This window comes from Grampus griseus (genome assembly GCF_964374135.1).
Source record: "Grampus griseus genome assembly, chromosome: 4".
Classification (NCBI taxonomy): Eukaryota; Metazoa; Chordata; class Mammalia; order Artiodactyla; family Delphinidae; genus Grampus; species Grampus griseus.
This window is the reverse complement of record NC_138997.1, coordinates 125,368,054-125,386,911: the sequence shown is the minus strand read 5'-3', so window position 1 is coordinate 125,386,911 and position 18,858 is coordinate 125,368,054.

The following is an 18,858-nucleotide window of genomic DNA, read 5'->3' as shown; positions in this document are numbered from 1 at the left end:
GCCTCCTGTCATAAAGAGATGAGACTGCTTTTTCCCTCCAGGTAAAGTCAATTAGCTAACACAGATGGTCACCCTAAATACCAGGTAGAGTTAGAATAAATTATGTGTGACAAAGAGTGCTATCAAATCATCTTACCTGGGGACTAGTTATTGTTTATCTTGAAAACATGTATGTAATTTGCTGTATCTGTGTGGCTATCTACGGGGGGTGAGGTTTCTTCATGTCTTTGCAATCTTTTAGCAGATTGCCTGTGATGTGCATCAAATTCAGGTTTAATGCTTATTCAACAATAAAACTGTTTCCTTTTCCTAAAAGAAAAGAAAACAGGTTAGGAAAGAATCCAAAAGGAAGAGAAATTTATACAGGGGAGTGTACTGAATATGGGCACTATACTAAACTCTTAACTTGGAATTATATAACCTCCTTAGTAGGTAGGTATTATTATTATTACCCTTGTATAAAGGAGGAAGTGGAGTGAGGGAAGGTAAGTAATTTTTCCAGTGTTTCTCAGAGAAACAGGCGGGATTCTAATCCAACCCATGTTCTCAATTGCTACCATGCTTTCTGACTCCAGAGTCTGCATTCTTAACGATGCTGCTGTCCTCTCTCCAGAAGGGTCTGTGAATCTAGAACAAGTCAAGGAAAGGCAGAACAAAGGCTCAAGGGAAGCAATCCTGGGACCAGCTTCTCAGCATTCCTGCCACACTGATAGATGAGTATAATTTATTTTCATTTCTCTGGTAATACATCTGTTTCTTTCTTCCACTACTGTGTGTTTGAGGGTCCTTCAGCATAGACACGGCATTACTTCTCCAGTGAATCAGACTTCACCATAGAGAAATCATTCAGCAGATATATTGAGTTTTGTGACCAAAACTTGGGAATAAGGAAATCTATAAACAGTTTGATAAGTCCACCTCTGGGAACTAAGATAAATAACACCCACCTTCATCAGTTCAGTCAAAATTATATAAATAAAACTGCATACATTATGGGAGAAGGCAAGTGTACCATTTAGTAAGAGGGAAATATTTGTTAAAAGAATTCACATTAGAAACAATTGTGGTGATCCAGAATCGGTATCAGAAATAACTGCGGATACACATAATGAAGGGAATCTTAACAATCAACCTGGACAATGTATAGAGGTTAAGGAAACCACAAAAGACAGAATAGGGAGGCTATAGGTTATATTCACTAGCATAATGATGGCCACACTTTATTCCACAAGAGTAAAATTTCAATTTAACTAAAAGAGAGTGAACCTAGTATAATATTAAATGACCCAGAATTATCATCAGGAATAGGAACCATTGTACCATGTGGAACTGATGCTTCGCCATACTCTTAAATTCTTGTGTCTGATTGGTAAATTCCTTTTTTTTCTCTCATTGCAGACAGAGTGCAGCAATGTGTCTGTCTTGAGTGGTTACTGCTGGGCAGACACTCTGTGTGAAGGCCGCCTGGCTCCCTGCGGTCCCCTTAACTCCTCTCTGATACACAGGGGCAGGTTCCTAGAAGAAGCACCTTTTTTTGTTGTTGTTGTTTTTTGTTTTTTTTCGGTACGCGGGCCTCTCACCATTGTGGCCTCTCTCGTTGCGGAGCACAGGCTCCGGACGCGCAGGCTCGGTGGCCATGGCTCACGGGCCCAGCCGCTTCGCGGCATGTGGGATCTTCCCGGACCGGGGCACGAACCTGTGTCCCCTGCATCGGCAGGCGGACCCCCAACCACTGCGCCACCAGGGAAGCCCAAGAAGCACGTTTTTTATAGTGACCTGAGAAGGTGTCATCTAAGCCCATCATATGGCCTGTCGTTTGTAAAGTAGATGCTTAATGAGAAGGAAGAATAAGAGGCAATAAAAAAGTGTGCAAGGATTCACAATGGACTTCTCATTACCAATTTGATTCCTTCTTGAGGCCCAGAACATTCCTGTAATAAGACATCTCCATATTCTGATAAGAAATCCCTCTTTACCCTTTACGTTGCTGTAGCAGACGTTGGCTCATGCTTCCCCAGTGTCCGTTCTTTACTTCCTCCTTCTTAACAGCTCCCCAATTTTCCAAATCATGAGTAGAATTGATCCTAAATCTCAGTTCCAGAGTGGGCCCAGGCTGAAGATAGTTAGCACACCTCATTATCCTGGATAAGGTTATTGATGCACAGGTGAACACATGACCTAGCTTGTCCTGACTGAGCTATTAAGAGGCTTTTTTGGGAACTTCTGAGAAAGCCTCCTTTGTCATTCTTAGGAGTTAGCAAAACAAGATGCCCGGTGGACATAAATGAGGACATTTTAAGTGTCAGATGCTTCTGACAGACTCCTTACAGATATAAGAGAAGTCGGGTTTAAGATAAAGCCAAAACCATGCAGAAAAAAGTAAAGAAACTGGGTTCTTGGTTCTTGAGAACCTGGATCAAACTTTGCCTGAAGCCTCTAGATATGTCACTTACATGGATGATACATTTCCTTTACCTTTAAAGGGCAACTTGAGTTAGGTTTTTGGTTGTTTGCAACTAACAGAATCCTAACTGATAAGCCATTTTAAGGTGATCTCTGTCATCTGCAACAAAAGAACACTAACTTTGTAGTATTCAGAGACTTAAATCTGACTTTACTATGAAAGTCAGAGTAAGCAGGCACTGAGGAGAGACCCAAGGGGATCTCTTGATAAATAAGTACTCAGGCTTATGTGTGTTGGGGAGAGGGGAGGTTTAAACACTATTTCTACTTGTTCTGAGGACTTTAGGGGGTTACTTCCTGATTTTTGGTTTTCTCAAGAAGCTAGATTACCAAAGAAAGGAATTCAGGGTAAGTCCTAGCATATTTTACTAACAGAGGAGACCTTAGAACAATGAACTAATTCAACCTCTTCATTTTATATACAATATATGAAAATTACTGCACATCCTCAAACACAAGTGTATCAGGTTGTGGAACAGAACTTCTATTGCCTTGAAATTTCAACTAAAGCACAAAGCTGAAAATAATGGGTAATCCCTCTACATTCTAAAGAGTCATGACTTGCTGGGAAGTATCCAACCTGGTCCGGTGACCTTTACCCACACACACTGTATAAAAGCAAACTAAGGATTCCCTGGGAAAAGGAGACCTTGTGTAGAGCTCATAGTAGAGAAAGTATTTCCCCTATCCTCCCTGTGAGGGAAGATCCAGGCTACATGTCCCCTAAGTGCATGAGGGAGACCCCAAGAGAAGTCCTCCTAGAGACTGGGGTTGTCGGCTAGAACAAGGGCTGACCCACATTACTTGCTATGTGCTCTACCACCAGAGTGCACAAAGATGAGTTTGGGGGTCAAACTCATGTGTGCTTCCAGGAGCTTAGGGGCACATCTGAAGAAGAAACCAGAGTAGCCCAAGATGGCAGGGCAAGGGGAGAGGACAGCAGTGGGACAGCACAGGGCAAGGATGCCAAATGTCTCCCAGGTCAGTTCCCGGTGAACGGGTGGTGGAACGGCCACGTAAGAGCCAGTCCTAAAAGGCTCCAGCCCCAAAGACTGTCCACTGGGGTGAGGGAATCCTGGCAGAACAATGCTGTGTGGGGTTGCCACCAGGACAGGAGCTGTTCGGGTATCACAAGAGGTCATCTGGGGAAGGAACTGCCTAAGTCAAGAACAAGGGCAAGTGGACGGACATCTCTGAGGAATTCACAAGTGTGTACAACGAAAGAGCCAGCACTTGAATCTCAGTGTGAGAGAGCAGAGTCAACAGCACCAACTAGTTAAAGCTCCACCCTTTACTTCTTGTCTCTCCTCTGCCACTGGCCCTGAAAGAGCCAAAGGTAGCAAAGATGTATGTTTGCAGGGGGAGAGAAAGGAGAGCAAAAGAGTAGAGTGCCCTACTCTCTCTTTCCCCACAGCTGGTTTAAAGCCATGCGTCAATTTCATGCTGGCAGGCAGGGGTAGGGAGAAGCTTTAATTGGATGAAAGATTTAAATTTTGATATTAGATTGGCTGGCCTTCTATAGCTGAAAATAGGATGTTCTGATGTCCCAAAATGACTGGAAAAGATTGGAATCTGCCTCACATGTTATCTAGATGTGGAGAATGGAGAGCCAATACGGTGTTCAGGGGCAGTGATGGGAGAAGACTCATGCTGTTTCACCTGCTAAAGAAATCAGTAACAATTTTATCATAAATATAAACCAATATACAACAACATTGTGTATTTTGAGGCAGAAATAATAGCAGATCAACAAATTCAAGCTGTGGACCTAACATTCTACTACTAGGCAATCATAGAGCAATCTACTGATAATGCTATTTAACTAAAACAGAGCTGGTCCAGAAACATGCCACAAAGATAAGGATAAATGCCTGCTAGAGAAGCCTCCCTGCCAAATGCTTAGTTTATGACTCAGCTTTGAGGGCATCAAAATTATTATCACATGACTGTCTTCTCTCTTTTCTCTTACTCTGCCCATTAAAAATAATTCTGACTTTGGCTCACTCAGTCACTTCCCCTGTTTGCCTAGAAGGTTCTTTAGAGACTTCAAAATACTATAGGTTCAAACATCCAGTTCTACAAATATCAACCTAAGGGTAATTTCGACTATATTATATGAAATAGAATGAATATGAATCTTGTTTGCATGTGTGAGCAGGGAAAATTTCATGATGATCACATTTGTTAAAAATTAAAATTCATGTGTTTTGGTAGTTTAAACTCTCCTTGAGATCTTGTAAAAGGTAGCAGTGGTTTAGTTTGGTACTTTTATGAATTTGTGTTTAATTATGAATGCATACAGGGAAGTATGCATGTGCATATGCCTTTGACTTTTCAGAGCATCAGTTCCTTTATCTATAATGTAAAGTGTTGCATCCCAGGATATGATCCCCGTTCTTTCTATAGCAATAGTTCCGAAGAAGTTATTCTCAAGGCACTGAAGATTAAGCATCAGAATATGCAATTACAGTTGCCGTATATTTTACCCTAATTACAAAGACTGGAAAGCATATACATGTGAACCGACCCTCTCAAAGATAGTAACTGAAACCAAAAGCCTTTTATTTAATCCTGGATTGTCCAGAAAATTCAGTTGACTTTTAATACCCTATTCTTTGGATACTTTGATTAGTTAAGGTTAATATACTTTCAGAAGCAGGTCATTACTAGTATAATGGATTTAAAATATGATAACTCCAAGTTAATATAAAAAATAAGGCAGATGGGGCTTCCCTGGTGGCGCAGTGGTTGAGAGTCCGCCTGCCGATGCAGGGGACACAGGTTCATGCCCGGTCCGGGAAGATCCCACATGTCGCGGAGCGGCTGGGCCCGTGAGCCATGGCCGCTGAGCCTGCGCGTCCGGAGCCTGTGCCCGCAACGGGAGAGGCCACAACAGGGAGAGGCCCGTGTACCGCAAAAAAAAAAAAAAAAAAAAATAAGGCAGATGGACAAAATAGGTGAAGGGGAGTAAGAGGCACAAACTACCAGTTATAAAATAAATAAGTAATAGGCATGTAATGTACAGCACAGGAAATATAGGCAATAATATTGTAATAACTTTCTATGTGTGTAATGTATAGAAATATCAAATTACTATGTTGTATACCTGAAATTAATACTGTAAGTCAACTATATTTCAATGAAAAGCATAAGGCAAATAATAATATGAAATTATGCTTTTGTGGAACATTCTTGCTGATTTGGAAAATCTTTTAAACTTCATGTCTCTTTCTGCATGAAATTTTTATCCAACTTTGGATTTTAAGTGGTTGAGAACTCTCTTTTAATAAAATTCTATTCTAGTCAGTATCTTCATTTTATGAGATAAACATTGTCAATAAGATGGATGTAAATTTCCTGTCTCAGAACAAAGATACTGAACCCTAAACAAAAAATCCAGTACAATTGTATCATTCAGAATCCATTAGATATCACTACCATTAACTTTTTGGAGGCTTATAAATTCCATTTTGCACACATAGAGATTTTTTTTTTGAAGTATAGGTGATTTAAATTATTATATTAGTTTCAGGTGTATAAATAGTGATTCAATATTTTTATACATTATATTCCATTTAAAGTTATTACAAAATATTGGCTACATTCCCTGTGCTGTACAATATATCCTTGTAGCTTATTTATTTTATACATAGTAGTTGTACCTCTTAATCCTCTACCTCTATTTTGTCCCTTCCCCCTTTCCTCTCCCCACTGGTAACTACTGGTTTGCACTCTCTATCTGTGAGTTTGTTTTTGTTTTGTTATAATCACTCATTCGTTTCATTTTTTTAGATCCATATATAAGTGATAACATACAGTATTTGTCTTTTTCTCTGACTTATTTCACTAAGCATAATACCGTCCAGGTCCACCTATGCTGTTGCAAATGGCAAAATTTCATTGTGTGTGTGTGTGTGTGTGTGTGTGTGTGTGTGTGTTTGTGTATATGTGCCACATCTTCTTAATCCAATCATCTGTTGATGGACACTTAGGTTGCATCCATATCTTGGCTATTGTAAATAATGCTACTGCTATGAACACTGGATCCATGTATCTTTTCCAAATAGTGTTTTTGTTTTCTTTGTATATATACTCACAAGTGGAATTGCTGGATTATATGGTAGTTCTATTTTTAGTTTTGAGGAACCTCCATACTGTTTTCCATAGAGGTTGCACCAATTTACATTCCCAACAATGGTGTATGAGGGCTCCCTTTTCTCCACATCCTTGTCAACTTTTGTTATTTGTGGTCTTTTTGATGATAGCCATTCTGACAGGTGTGAGGTGATACCTCATTGTGGTTTTGGTTTGTATTTCTCTGATGATTAGCAATGTTGAGCATCCTTTTATGTGCCTGTTGGTCATCTATATGTCTTTTTTGGAAGAATGGTCTTCCGCCCATTTTTAAATCAGGTTTTTTGTTTTTTTGATGTTGAGTTGTAAGAGCTATCCCAAAGCAATCAATTTACAGATTTAATGAAATCTCTATCAAAATACCCATGACATTTTTCACAGAACTAGAATAATCTTAAATTTTATATGGAACTGCAAAAGACCCTCAATAGCCAAAGCAATCTTGAGAAAGAAGAACAAAGCTGGAGGTATCATGCTCCCTGACTTCAGACTATACTACAAGTTTACAGTAATCAAAACAGTATGGCACTGACACAAAAACAGACACATAGGTCAATGGAAGAGAACAGAGAGCCCAGAAATAAACCCACACACTCGTGGCCAATTAATCTATGACAAAGGAGGCAAGAATATACAATGGGGAGAAGACGGTCTCTTCAATAAATGGTGCTGGGAAACTGGACAGCTACATGTGAAAAAATGAATTAGAACATTTTCTCACACTAGATATATACAAGGCAAAGGAAGCAAAAGCAAAAATAAACAAATGGGACCTAATTAAACTTAAAATCTTTTGCAGAGCAAGGGAAACCATCAACAAAATGAAAAGACAACCTACTGAATGGGAGAAAATATTTGCAAATGATACAACTGATAAGGAGTTAATATCCAAAATATATACACATATAGATTTTTTGTTGCTCCTTTGCCACTATCCATTCTATAATATAGTCATTATTGTCAAACTGAAATATGAAATAGTTTATGAAGGTTTGTGGCTTAGATTAGCTTCAGTTGAAAGAGAATTAAGAAATGTATTCCAAAGTGTATTATAAAGTCTTTTAGAATAATAGAAAATTGTAAGCTCGAGGTGTTTTGCAACACTAAATAAATGATGCACAATCAATTATGATTAATAAATACATTTCTTTCCTCACCACAACTTTAATGTACTTAGAAAGAAATATAATCATTCTCTCTTCAGTATTTAATACCTTCCTAGCTTTTCATCTTTTTTCTCCATTAGTTCTCTGATACACCTGTCCTAATCCTCCTCTTACTGCTCTGATTTTGCCTTTTTTGTCTTTTTCTGTAGCACCTCTTCCTTTTTACACCCTGAGTTTGTATTTCCTTATTCCCAACTACAATGGCTTCCACACACAAGAGTTTATTCTCTCCAATAAAAGAAAATCTAGTTTACAGAATGTCCAGAGCTGGTATATAACAGCCTCATGAAGTCAACAGAAATGCAGACCCTTCTAGTGTTTGGCCCATTGCATGTGACTTCCTCAAGGCCACCCCATGGCCAACATGACTGCTAGAGTCATCCACTGCCTCTGCACTCCAAGCACCGGGAAGGAGAAAGAGGGCACGGCCTGTCCTAGAAGCCCCATACAACATTGGATGTGGTCACGTGGTCAGTAGCTATATGGTAAGCTGAGAAGTGTGCTCTTTGATTTCAGGAGGTGATGTGCTCAACTAAAAGTCTGCATTCTATGACTAAGGAAGATGGGGGAATGGGCATCATCAAACCTTGTTTTATCTCACCCTATATTCTATCTTGTTAATCTTAACCAGTCCCACACAGTTCATGGATGGACTCTCAAATCTCTTCCAGCCTCAATTTCTCTTCAGCTTTCCCTTCCCCATTTACACCCTCCTGGTTGGCTTTTCCATCCAGACCTTTCTCTACACTAGAGTCTCAAATTCAATATGTCTAGAACCAAATTTATAATCATCTTGCTAAATCCCCAAACCAGCTTCCACATAGTTTTCTGAAGCTTAAAGCCTACATTCACACAACCAGCTCATACCACAAGTGGCAGTTTTCCAGGCCCTCCTAGTGTTTACTGCCTTAGGGCTAAACAGCTTGCTGTGACCTGAATCATGCTTCACATAACAATTTACTTCTGATCTTATGTGATTCCCGTAACCATTTTGTAAAAAAAAAGAATTCAGGTTTTTTTTGTTGTTGTTGTAATTTTTCTGCACTTAGCAAACCCTCACATAGATGCAGGACTAGTCTTTTATGTGACTCATCATTATAAAATAAAATAAGCATCAAAACACAAAGATACAAAACAAGTAATTGGAAATATGGGTTGGCAACCATTTCTGGGTTTCTACCAATTTGTCTTTTCAATCAAATTGTTTTTAACCAGATCATCTGGTGTGTGCCACACATCCTGGATGGTGGCATCACAGTCCAATGGGGGTGCTGTTTGCAAAGTTCATTAATACAAATGAAGCTGTCCAGAGAGCTTCCGTTCAGATAAGAACAGAGAGTTGTTTTTACCAGAATTTGCTGGGCAAGTAAGCCAAGAAACAGTAGCATCTTCTATAGAAGATGTGGGGGAGGAGAGAATAATACGTCACATATGAGGAAGATAAATCTCAATATGTTTGGGGAGGAGAAGGGAGAAGGAAAAAGGGAAAGTGAAGAAATCTGCTTCTGGGTGTCAGCAGAAGCTGATACTATAAATAGAGATGCTAGAAGGTAATGCCCTACTTTCATGGTGGCTTAGGAGACACAGGTTGAGGTTAGTAAAATAATGTACCAGATGTTCTTTGTCCACCCCTCTACTGAAATGGATACCTCTGAGTTCATTAATGCTAAAGGCCTTTGTCTTTATCCATCTTACCTGACCTCTCCATAACACAGCAGCAGTCACTATAAATTACTGCTTCTCCTTACACATCCTCCCGTGTTTTTTTTTATCATTTAAAAAATTTTTATTTATTTATTTTTGGCTGCATTGGGTCTTTGTTGCTGTGCGTGGGCTTTCTCCCTAGTTGTGGCGAGCGGGGTCTACTCCTCATTGCGGTGCGCAGGCGTCTCATTGCGGTGGCTTCTCTTGTTGCGGAGCATGGGCTCTGGGTGCACGGGCTTCAGTAGTTGTGGCACGCAGGCTTCAGCAGTTGTGACTCGTGGGCTCTAGAGTGCAGGCTCAGTAGCTGTGGCACATGGGCTTAGTTGCTCCGCGGCATGAGGGATCTTCCCAGACCAGGACTCGAACCCACGTCCCCTGAATTGGCAGGCAGATTCTTAACCACTGCGCCACCAGGGAAGTCCCCCTTCCATGGTTGTTAAGAATTGAGAAATACTCCCATCTGATTCTTCTCCTACCTCTGTGGTCAGTCTCTTCAGTCTCATCACTGGTTCCTGTTTCTTAATCCATTTATTAGTCTTGCTGCTTCCTGGGGTTCATCTTCCACTTGCTTTTCTTCTCTTTTTTTTTCCCGTGGATCTAATTTATTCCCATCATGTTAATTTTATGCATCGATGACTTCCAAATCTACATTCCAACTCTGACTTCTTTCTTTAACTCTAGACCCATATTTCTGTCTACTAGATATCTCCACCTGAATAACTTACAGATATTTAAAACTCAACATGTTGTCTTCTTCTTCAAATCTATTTGCCTTACATTTTCTGTCTTGGTTAATGATGTCCCATCTCCCCAGTCACCCAGGCTGGGAAGCTTGGAGTCATCCAAGATCCTTACATCTTTTTTGTTTCCATACCCATTTCATCAGTCACCAAGATCTGTGGATTCTCACAACACGTACCACACAGATCATCATTGACCTGACCTTCCCCATACCCACCTCTACTCCCTGGGTGATCTGAGAGCAGAAACCGTCTCTGCTTGGTTGTGGATCCTTAGTTCGTACCGCTGGACCTGGTATGTGGCACACTGACTGCTTTGTAAATGCTTCTATGTTGCTGATTCTCCTGGGCACATACACATACACATACACAATAATCAGTTAATATCTGGGTCCTATAAGGAATTCTGAGAGAAGAACATTCTCTGATGTATTTGTTTTTCCCAACAGAAAAACATATGATATATTTACATTTGTATAATGGATTATTAATCACACACCTAAACTTTTAGTTTCTGTAGAAAAATTAAGCCCACCTTCCCTTCAAAAGGGAGTATGTCAAGAGAAGGATATAGTGGGGACTTCCCTGGCAGTCCAGTGATTAAGACTCTGCCTTCCAAGGCGGGGGGTGCGGGTTTGATCCCTGGCCAGGAAGCTAAGATCCTACATGCCTCACAGCCAAAAAACCAAAACATAACACGGAAGCAATATTGTAACAAATTCAATGAAGTCTTTAAAAATGGTCCACATCAAAAGAATCTTAAAAAAAAAAAAAAAAAGAAGGATATGGTGGAAATGCCAAAAGGTAAAAGTTGTCAAGGAGTCCCAATGAAGAGATCTGCCTTAGTGTGAGTTGCCCACAAAGCAGGGCCTGAGACAAAGACATAGGTACAGGTCTCATCACATACTCGTGTGGTGATCCCAGGAAGCGGGAGTAAGGGAGAAGGAGAGTCAGGCAGAGGAAGAGAAACCAGGAAAGAGGGATTTATTGGGCAGGTTTCTACTGTGGGCACCTAATCGGGACCCTCTGAAGAAGCACGTAGAATGCCCATCAAGACTGTTCCAGTGCAGAAGGTCAGGGCATTGGTCTACTGACGCCCGTCTACCCCTGGAGGAGGGTTATCTCCAGGAAAATAAACCCTCCTGTATTTCTGGGCTGCTCATATGTATGGACCAGCAAATTACTCTGGGTTTGCTGAAAACCCTGGGGCACGAAAGCAGAGAGGTTTATGGTGGGTGTCTGAGGTGGAGGATTAATGGCATGCAGAGAACTGTCCACCATGGCTGCAGTTGAAATCGCAGGTGGGCTGAGAGGAAATACATCTGCTACAATACTGAAAGGTGATAAGAGAAACAGGTTTCCTTGGTACCTGAGCAGATTGGGTGGATGCAGGATGAAGACTTTGGTGAGTCTGATGACTCTTTCCACTAGAAACATCCTCGAGTGTCCTCTACCTAAAAATAATACTGTAATGAGGGAGGGAGGGAGGGAATGGTAAGGGAGCAAGTGGTGAGGTGTGTTTCAGAGCCAGTGATTGACACTGTATGTTGGTTCCCCCACACCCAGATCCAGCTCTCCACTGACTCTATTTTAAAGGAGGCAAAAGCCAAATAGTTTATTTTCCAGTCTTCCTTGCTAGAATCCCCAGACATTACCAAGTGATACCATTCTGGCAACTGGACATTAGAGAAAGTATGTTGACATTAATTCTTTTCTCCCAGCCCCTCTCCTACTGCCTTGAATGAACATGGATGTGATGTTCAGAGCTGCACTGTCTATGTTGCAAGTGATAAATGAGGAAGAAAGCAGTCCTAACTGATAGAGAGGCAAAGCAAATCCCAACAGAACTGGCTCCCTTTAAGTCTGGGCGGTGCATGAGGCCCCCAGCCTCTGCTTCACCAAAGCAATTTTCTTTATGAAAAGGTGGCCAGCTCAAGGAAAACGCTCAAGCCTAGCTCCAGTCCAATTGCTATAGGACAGTCCTACTGGCAACACCTTGTTTTAAGTCTAACTTGAATCTGAACCACTCGTCACACTATCTCCACCCATCCATGTTGTCCTCATCTCACTGGTCTCAGAATCTACCTTGTTTCAGGGCCTTCACCTTTCATAATTTGTACGCCTCTTGTCCCTTGAGACACTCTTGAATCAATTCTTCCTTCTCTAGTATAGACTTATCTCCTTGACATGGTAGCAAGCTCTTTGAGGGCAGGGGCAGGGGCCTTCCATTTGTCTTGTAACTCACAGGGAACCCAGCACACTGTAGTCTACCTTGTAGACTCAAGACAGCTTTAATGAGTACGTGTATATCACTTTCTTTACTCAATATCCGAACACCTTCCAAAGTGATTTAGGCCACTTGTTAAAACAGCAATCTTCTTAGTTGGGGATGGAAAATTCCCACTCTTTGGTGGTTCATGGGCCAACATGAAATTAGGTGGTAGGTGGTTTCTGTTTAGATACTGTAGGTAGACAACTTTTCTTTCTGAAGACATTGCCTTTTACAGTAACTGGCAGTCCTGGTGTTTTTGGTTGGGAGGCTGAATGAGTCATGGAGGCCTCAGGTTACAACTGAGGCAGGTTTTAAAACCACATGGGAAAAACATTTTACCTGAGGAAACTGAAGTATATAACTATCGATCAGGGCATCATCTATTCTGGTATTCATTCAACACCTAATTGAGCACCTACTGGGTGCTAAGTCACATATACTAGAAATTGGGGTAGAATGATGAATGAATGAGGTAGATAAGCTGCCTTTCTAACTTACAGTCTAGTAGTAGATACAAACAAGTAAACAGGAAATATTAACAGAGTACAATCGCAATCCAATTAATAGAAAATATGCACAGTATAGTCAAAGCAAATCCTAGGAATCTCTATATTTAAAAACCAAGGATGATAACCTCTAAGTAGACCACCACACAATAATCAGAAGAGCTTGGGCAAGAAGTTGGGTGTTTTTCCTGACACTCCAATTCAAAACATCAATCATAATGGCAACAATTCTCCATACTTGCAAAGCACAGGACAAGTTGTAAACCATTGTGACATATTATCTCATTTAATCCATATAACAACCTTTTTGAAAAATATTTTATTATAACCCTTTACAGAAGAGGAAACTGTGGCTTAGGGAAGCTAAGTCATTCTAAAGGAGCATTTTCACATTTCAGTGACAACAGCACATGGTGCTGTTTATTAGGGGCATATTCTGTACTGAGTGTTATTTGATAATTATTATCAATTTTCTAAATTAAACTCTTGTATCCCTAAACACTGTAAATAAGAATTCTTCTTGTATGAGCAGGTAGACAGTTTACCAAAAATAAAAGCACCTTATGAGAAATGACTTGGGGATTGTGACTAAAAGACCCAGAACTACTTAGAAATTTCAAGTCTCACTTTCTTTTATCTTGGAATTCTTTTTAAGTGTCTAAATTTTAAAATGTTCCACTCTCTCCTACATGGGAAAAAAGTAAAACCTGTCTTTCTATTTTAAGTCTGTAAAAACAGGTTGAATGATCCTTTACAGTGAAGTCAATATTCTCAGGCAAACAGCCGCACCAAGCAGCATCTCACAGCCCAGCAGAGATTAAGTAACTAGCTATACGACACCCTACTGATCCTCAAAACACAATATTTTATAATCACAGTAATATCCAATATATACATCCTTCAAATTCACTTTTCCTTCAAACCATTAATGTAAAAATCAGTGAATTCTACTGGCTGTACCACAGTACCAAATGTCTAATATTTATATATACTAGTTATAGTTTGAATACTTTCCTATTACTTGTCAAGATAAACATTTTTTAACTGAATTTAAGTTTATTTTTTTAAAACCGATAATTGGAGTAATATACTGACAACTGTATAAGTATTTTAATTATTTTAAATGTTTTCAGTCATCATTGCTAAATCAATGAGCACTTTACAATAAAAGTTTATCTTTCAAAAATACACAGTTACATTATGAAATCAATTGTCACCATGCCTGAGAAGTCACTTGATTCTGAAATAATAGGAGAGACTAGTTTATCGGCAGATTTCTCACAGTCTTTTCTGGGAACTTTTATTGGTCTGTTTCTTTGCTTTTTCAGGCATGGAGTGAGCATAGACCCTGTTTCCCAAGGCGTAAGAAGGATATTAGGACATTTGCCTGGTTTTCTGAAGGGAGAGCATGTTTCGATTTTTCCCTGTGATTTTCTTATTTGTCCTGCCACAAAGGTCACATCATGTTGGCAGAGGTGTGTTTACCATGAAGAAAAAGGAGGTTAAGCCTCAGGTCTCCTCACTTAAACTGATCCCCTCCAGGGCACTGGAGGGCTCCTCTCAATGTGTTCATAGGGCCATATGTTTCTTTTCCTTCCAATTTACCCTCTATCACATTTCCCCTTAGGCTGAGTGGCATTAGAATGGCATAAATGTTTGGGGGGATGTAGCTAAGGCATGCTTTCTCAATGTGGGTGATATTGCACACCCCAGAGGGAGAAGGTCTCATTCTTTTTATTTATAAAGCACATATATATATATATATATATATATATATATATATATATATATATATATATATATATATATATATATATAACATAAACATCTATACAATATCTCTTTGGTATAGCTTTTGGCTTAGCTTCAGTGCCCACTGCCCCAGCTTTAGCAGGTCCAAGTTCAGGGCCCTGGAGAAGCCCAGCCACTTTCTGGAGGAGACCATATCACAATACCAATCTCATGCTCCTAGGAGGGTCCCTCCACGGTGAGGTGAGTCCTGCTCTGAGACCAAAAGAGGAGAGCAAGGGTCAGGGAGCAAAGTCCTTTACCCGCCTCCCCTCAAAGTGACTTCACTCCACAAAGCTGGCATGTTTAGTGCTTCGCTCAGTTTTCCCAAAAGGGGGCACTGGGAGGAAAAGTGAAGGAGCCGCTGACAGAGTCGAGATTTCTCATGAGCCTGGCACCCAGTCTAGGTTCACAGAGTAAGTGAGGGAACCAGCAGCCAAGCTTGGGGCTGTCTGCTACTTCTCAGGGGAAAGTCATGGTTTCAGTTGTGACCCTTATCCTTTTTATTGACTATTTTAAATGAATTTTTAAAATAAAGGCTCTTTTCCTTTAAGTGTCACCCACACAATCAATCGATCGATCTGAGCATTGAGGAGACCTCAGCATGGCAGGGCCTGGCATGGCGTGCTGTGGTTACAGCAGGATCTGTGCAACAGGAGGCCCACCATTGTTAAATCAGCCAGAAGGAGCTAGGGCCAAGGGCAACACTCCCCAAGTTCCGTCCTAGGCAGAGCCTTTGATTCCTAAATGGCCCACAGCTGGGGGAGGGAGTCATCCACCAGGACAAGTCTACCTGGGACTTAAGCTCTGCCTTAAGAGCTTGGTGAATTCTCTCCTTCAAAGTCATGTTCTGGTAAGTTTAACTTTACAACCAAAATTCCATGTTAGCATTCATCCATGGAAGTGAAGCTATAGCAGTCCTCAGGGGATAACCATTAAAGGATGTTGCCTGGGAGGTGGGGACAGAAGGATGTCCTTTCCAAAAAGAAAAAAAGTAACTAGAAACCTTGACTGGGGAGAAGACAGGGTTTTAATTAGTGACTTCATCTGTTCTCTTTCAGAAATGGCCGTGAAGAAAAACAGTTTTTTTCTCATTTTAGAACACAAAGAAAGAACCAATCAAGAGAAAAAAAAAAAAAAGAAAATCCCCATTTCAGGGAAGTTAAAGCCTATAGTAAAATAAACGTCAAAGATATATTGACTCCTGGTATAGGCTTTTCAATTCTGTAATGGTTTTTGATTTTAAGTATAAACATTCAAGGTGAAGAGAAAAAAATCTACACAAGCCGAAGGAAAACAGCGTAAGATTAAATAATGATTGATGACAGCTAAGAATTTGTAAAGTGCCTAATTGTTCCTAAGTGTTTTTATTTATTTAATCATGTTTTCTGTACTTTTTAACAACGGGACTTACTGTTATATAGATATAGGGCTTTGCTTTGCAGCGTTTGTTCACATTTAAAAAACGTAAGTGGGAGAGGGTTGTTTTTCCCGTGAATTGTATCTATAGGAAGTCTAGCTGCATTGAAATTCAGCCACTGTGTTATTAAGATTCTGGAACCCTGTCACCATACTCACCCACTTTCTCTCCTACTGAAGAAGGTTAGATGTAAAGGGACTCACCCACAGGGCAGAGTAGAGGAAATCCCTAGGTAGAGCTTAGATAAATATGTCAGGGAGAGGTACCTGCACCAGGCCCTCTTAGGTCCTCTGGCTCTTTTAGCTCCACAAGCCCTCCCCTCCCCTCCCCCCAACACTCCCTGGTTCATCCTCTTAATGATGTTGCTACAGGCATGCTTGATCCATTGCTTTCTCTCCTGCACCTGTGCCTTCTTTGCCAAATCCCATGAGGTTAAAGTCCCCATCCACTCTTTCTTGCACTTGCATTCAATCTTAGAATAAAGTCACAAGGCTGAATGGATCCACAATAAAGCCATGCAACCTGCTTGGGCTGTCACTGTTACTTGACAAGGCTCTCTCTTTTAACAGATGAACCAATAAAGTCTCAGGATACTTACTCTAAACCTTTCTATCAAGCCCCAGCACCACTGCTGCCATTTTCACACTCAATAAACAGCTTCCCATCCTATGTAATGCAGACCTAGGCTACTCAATATAAACCTCCTATACTTTCTTCCTCTTCAAATTATATTTTCTCAGTATCTCTCTCTCTCTCTCAAACACACACACACACACACACACACACACACACGCACACTCAAGCTCTTCCTTCCTTCATGTCTCTTTCCCAGCCCCTCTGCAAAGTTGATCCCACCACATTTCACTCCAGGAGCATCATTCTCTCAAAGAATCTTTCTCTTGACTCTTTAATCATCCCCTCACTCTGACATATCTTCTTCTTACCACTTTTTTTTACCTTGTGTTAAAGTTATTTGTGCATATGTTTTGTGTCCTTTACTAGAATAAAGACTCCTTAAGACCAGGAAATAAAATTTAAACACCTTTTTAACTTCTCCAAGTTCTAAGATTGAGCCTTACATACAGTAGGTGCTCAATGAATGTGTATGGAATGGGTGAATCATTATTTTCAATCTAATCACGCCTTTCTTGGGCTTGTTCTTGGTCTCTGAAATAAAATCCACGGAGTACTCCGAATTGTTTCAGTAAGACTCATTTAGGATTTAGAATGCCTGAAGACTGCCCTGGACTCAATATGTGGGATATCTTCTCAGATAGTTAGCTACTTCTCTGTGTAATAAACACCATGGCCCTCTATCAATGCTTCTATGTTTTATTTACTGATACTGGAAACTTCACAGATAGAAATTAATTCTCTTGACTTATGCCTTCAGTCATTCTTTAAAATTGCAACCATCTCTGGGAGAGGTATTATTACATTTAGATTGGAGTAAATTAATTTTTCTGATATTTTCCTTTGGACTGAATGTGATAGAGAGGAGAACAGAAATACCTTTTGTCCATCAGAAATAGGGGCAGAAACAGATGGTTTGGGGGGTCCAGAGTATACACTTAACAGTATAGCTTGCTGTGCAGGCCCCAAACACAGCAGGGCTTCAGTGAATCTACAGTGTTTCTCCAATAGCTTGCTGTGTTTCCCTCCCTATCATGTGGTCTGAAATCCCCAAGGGTAGGTGCTCTCCAAGGCCTACATAATAAAAGCAAAGTCATTGCTGTCTCTAGCAGGCCACTATTAAAATATAGTTTAGAAGCATGCTGGAATCTTGCATTAATTCCATTTCTGTCACTATTAAACTGAGGACCAACTTCAGTCCTCGTCTGTGAGTAGACTAGACTTCATTTCGCTGATCCTGCAAGTACTGGTGGTGCTTTCCAAAACAGGCCTATGGCATTACAGGATTTGAACTATTTTCCCTTCTTTCTAAATTTCCGTAATTTCAAATGCTCTATAATCACATGCTTTTATTTCACTAGAAAAAAAAAAGTAAAGTATCTAAAGCAAAACAAGAGCCCATTCATTACAAACTTTAGGGGAGAAAAACATGGAGATATCTCTGGTGCTAGAATGTTTTTCCTAAAATGAATCTCGGTGAAAAATATTCTCTACAGTATACAAAGTCATAGTTAGACCTAGTCTCCACCAAATCTTAATCACCAAAGATTAAGGAAGGTAAAAGAAATTATATAGGAACAGGAAGGCCAGAAAAGAAGATCTACTAATATAAAATAAATATGCCCCTCACTGCATGTAATTATGCCAGATATTAAATCCCAAGTACTTTCAACACACACACACACACACACGCAGAGTCATGAAGAGGGAGTTTTTGATGTTCTTGACAGGCGTAAATCAGCCTTAATCAGAAATTTCCAAATTACTATGTCCCTATGCTTGATTGCAGGATTTCAACTCTCCCTCAAACTTCCCCACAGTTGTGTGAGCACCAATAAAAAGGGCGTACGTGACATGTGTCTCTCTTGGATCTGGCCCATTTTCCCACAGTGTCTACAGTCTGGAGGGCTATTGGAAGGAGCATCACTGTAGCCCCTCGTGAGAACATCAAGGGCCGCGGCCAAGTGCTCCATAAGCTGACAACCCTTAAGGCACCTCAGCCATGCCCGTTTCCATGAGGGGAGCAGTCCCA